A 4572-nucleotide genomic window follows, 5' to 3' on the forward strand; every position below is an offset into this window, starting at 1 on the left:
ACAGTTGGGATTTAATGATGTCTCCATGACATTGTGGTGCTGAATGACAGTGTTTCTGTTTGCAGTCACAGTTTCCTGCTTCAGTAACAAAACTGAACTTATTTCTGACACAATATGTACAAACCGCTGCTCTTTCTCTCCCTGAATTCGTCTTCTCTCTGGCACTAAAGAAGTCTAAGCAAGATTCACAGTCTCTGGATTTAACAACGAGATAATGATCCTCATGCAAACACAGAGATACACGCACGCACACTAATGATGAGGTTAGCAATTGCTCACCCGTCCTGGAAAGCCAGTTGCTGCAGAGAGATGGAGATTAATGCACGCGCACACATTGAATCCAAGCATGCTCAAATTCAATGCACATTGTCTCGTTCCCTTTCCTCAGTGACAGTTTTGTAGATTTCACCCAGGTACACACACAAACGTACACATCCACTTTGTCTCTTTCCAGGTGTGACATAATTAATGTGAAGGCTAACACAAGCAAAACAAACTGCTGTCTGCTGTCACGGTGAGTTTTCACACCCAGGAGATAAAAATTCAGACTGTGTGCATTATGTTTGCAAAAGCACCTGCATAACTGAGAATAACAATGTCTAACGGACAGTTGAATAAGTCTTCAGTTTGAACTGTCCTGTCCTCAATTACCAGAAGGAGGCAAGATTCCATAATACTTTGACCACACTTATCCCAGATGGAAAAGGATGTATTATTAACTGTATATTAAAGCTATAATGTGCCTGCAGTACGACTGGACACATGAATTTGAAGGTAGATTTCTATAATGTGGGTTTGGTAACTACAGCAGCAGCAGAGCAAGCATATGGACATACACCAGTCACCTTTCTGCAAATATAGGGGAAAAAGAGACATGTTTGCACACAGTTCATACCACTGTGATCAGAAATGCCCTTTGAAGCATCTCCATCTAAAGGTTTAATTCTCCAGTTAAAATGTTGTAATTCCCAGGAAACGTGTGCTGCTAGCAGTTCCTGATGCTTGGCTGCGACTCTGCATATCTGCACGTGTAAGGAGAAGGTCAGCTGTTTATGTTGTGCTGACGTTTCCACTCGGGGGATTTGGGCCTCGTAACGCAGCATGACTGGGGTCACAGCTGAGGAAGGGAGAGGCTAACAAACACATGGTTCATATTTTGGAAATGCCTGACTCAATGAAATAAGCAGCTACATGTTGTTGACGGCCGTGTTTGCTCCAGGAAAAAAAAAGTGGGCAAACAGGAGAAAGAGAGCCACGTGTGATGAGTCTAAACCGCACTCGTGATTCAGCTTGCTCTTCTACCCTTCTCACTGCAGGGTTTTTTTTTTTAATTGTTTGACACATCAAGGGCACTACAGCATCCTGAATCAAAGCCTCAGCAACAGAGTCGGTGCTTTACTGCGGCATCAGCTTCTGGCGTCACAGCCGGGATTCCCACCGGCACAGAGAGGCAAAGAGGGGGAGGCAGCGAGAGGTGATGAAGAATACAGAAGCAGAAGAAGATAACAGATGTGTAAAAGGGATTTTTCAGTCATAAATCTTGTGAGGGGGAGCTGAAGTGACAGAGGTTGGGAATACAGAGCGTTCTCTAAAATGACTCAATTCTGTTTCCCCCCATCTCGACAAAAAAAGTCTGTCTGAAAACTTTTTGCACAGGTAGTGCAGTAAAAAGAGTTTCTCTGAACAGCACTTGAGTTAAGTTATATCGCTAATAAAGTGCAATAACAGAAAAAGGGTTTTTTGGTATGAAGCAAAATGCTGATTTGTTTGAGGGAGTGAAAATAGAAGCATGTGGAGAATTCTGCACAATCCACATTTTTCGAGTTATAAGCAAAACATTTGCAATGTGACATTTTTTCTCGCTTTCCTGGAGTTGTCTTTAACTGCCTGAAAAATGTGAAAGCCCAATCCATCAGAGTCATTCAGAACATTAAAACTGTAATGAAACAACATAAGCCTTGTTTCTTCCTCGATTTTTCTCCAGTAAATGCTTCCAGGGGAGCTTTTTTATTTAAAGCCATTGTTTCTCTTACTGAAATATCTGTCAACACGCCACAGCAGCAGTTATGTGTCAGCGCTGCTCTTAAGTTCTTCAATCAACTTTACACAGCTTAACACTTGATGTGTTTTCACTGGTGCCGATCTAAACCTGCTCAGCAAACCAAAGACCTTTTTATAAACAGCCTCAGTGTTGACATATTAAACAGTAATGCACGTTGAAAGAGAAGAGAAAAAAAGGAATTCAAGGTCACATTCAGCGGCTTTGACTCATAATGCCAAGCCACACCATGTTTTCATCACTGGATTATTAAATTTTATTAAGGTTAATGTTTAAGCTACTCAGATCTTAATTATACCTGTTACAATAAATAAATACATTTAAGATTTAAAAAAGCGATGTAACGGAGTAGAAGTCTTAGGCTACATCCACACTAGCGCGGTTCTGTTATCCATTTGAAAATTTAAGATTGATTATTTTGTGTGATTATTTTCAAGATGCTTTTTAAGGCAAAGTCAATCAGACTTACATTTTTTCGTCAATTAATCAAGTGCATATGATTTCCTTCACTTTTAATTCCTATAGAAGCAGTAAGGCTATACTTAGTTTTTCACAGGACTGCGCAGAGTCCTGTGAGGACTATAGAGTGGAAAACATAAAATTATCAGGATCTAGAGTCTATCCCAGCTACCACTGGGTGAGGAGCAGGGCACACCCTGGACAGATCATCAGTCTGCTGCATTGCGAACACAGAGAGATAGACAACCATTCACACTCATAGGCAATTTATCATTACTAATTAACCTAACCCCACTAATAGCATGTCTTTGTACTGTGAGAGGACACACAACATGATGCTAACGCCACAAGGAAAAGCCAGATGATGAAGTCCACCTTACTGTGAGTCAGCATTGCTGACCACTGCACTGCTTCCTCGTTTGCTGTGGACAAGTGCTCTGCTGCTTGTGTTTAGACCCACAGACCCACAGCTGCTTATTTGTGTGGATTAGTTTATAAGTGTAGCTTATAATTATTAAATGTTTTCCCAATAGAAAACAGAAAAATACTACACTAACCTTTGTTGTGTTCTTATTGAAAATCAAGAAACTATTGCTGTGGTGATTTTGTGCTTTCAGATCAGTGATTCAGAATGAGACGATTTTATTCAAAATACATCAGCAGAATTTTCTCTGTAACCACCAGCGAGTGTTAACGAGTAAACAGGTGAACTGAGCTGAGAAATTCAAAGATTAGATTTATAAACTGAGAAAACACATCAGCGATGTTTTGACAGTTTGTGTCCTCAAAGGTGCTTTTTTTGTTTTGCTTCTCGCTCTTCTGCTGCCGGGGAGTTTCCATCAGTGACACAGAGATCCGACACTCAGAAGCTTCAAAGAAGAAACTGAACAAGTCATCAACAGAGATTATTGTCCAAACTTTGCCTGTAAATAATTCACTTTGCGAATGTTATAAGACAAAGGAAGTGCATTTGGTAGGCCTTGAGGATGTACACGGTACTTTGTGAAAAGAAAACTGAACGTGGAAAATATAAATACTTGTAGTTCCTCGACTCTTATTGTAAAGGTGTTTCTAACACAGTGTTCAAATTCAGGCTCTACAATACACACAGTGAATACTATCAGCTAAACTACACTTCATATTCTAGACAACTCTATCAAATAAACCACATTCATCATTGCAATTAGACCTCAAAAGGCTACTAGGCAGAGACAAGCCATGTTTCTCTACTTTTTTGTCTATTATGAATAACAGCCATATATATGGTCATATGCTTTATCAAAAATGAAAGTTTTAAGCCTAATCTTAAAAATAGAGAGAGTGTCTGTCTCTCAAATCCAAACTGGGAGCTGGTTTCACAGAAGAGGGCCATTTTTACCTTGCTCAGTTTTTATATTTGCTTTTATACTTTTATGACTGTTTATGTCTAAATTTTATCTTACTATGTTTGCTATATATACATTTTTCTTATGTTTTTATGGTATGTTTACGTGTTACTGTAAGGTGACCTTGAGGGTCTGAAAGGTGCCTATAAATAAAATGTAATTATTATTATTATTATTATTATTATTATTATTATTATTATTAAAAAAGCTGAAGGCTCTGCCTCCCATTCTACTTTTAAATGGTCTAGGAACCATAAGTAAGCTTGCATGGGGCCAGATTCTTCAAGACCTTTCATGTGAGGCGAAGGATTTTAAATTTGATCCTATATTTAAGAAACATACGATGAAGAGAAGCCAATATTGGAGAACTATGCTCCCAGTCTGCATCGTGGCTCAAGAGTTGGCAGTTCGCCTTGTAATCGGAAGGTTGCCGGTTCGAGCCCCAGCTGCAACAGTCTCGGTCGTTGTGTCCTTGGGCAAGACACTTCACTCGTTGCCTACTGGTGGTGGTCAGAGGGCCCGGTGGCGCCAGTGTCCGGCAGCCTCGTCTCTGTCAATGCGCCCCAGGGCAATGTAGCTTCCTATCCCCAGTGTGTGTGAATGGGTGGATGACTGAATGTGTAAAGTGCTTTGGGGTCCTTAGGAACTAAGTAAAGCGGCATACAAATA

This window comes from Astatotilapia calliptera, chromosome 8 (assembly GCF_964374335.1).
Source record: "Astatotilapia calliptera chromosome 8, fAstCal68.1, whole genome shotgun sequence".
NCBI lineage: Eukaryota > Metazoa > Chordata > Actinopteri > Cichliformes > Cichlidae > Astatotilapia > Astatotilapia calliptera.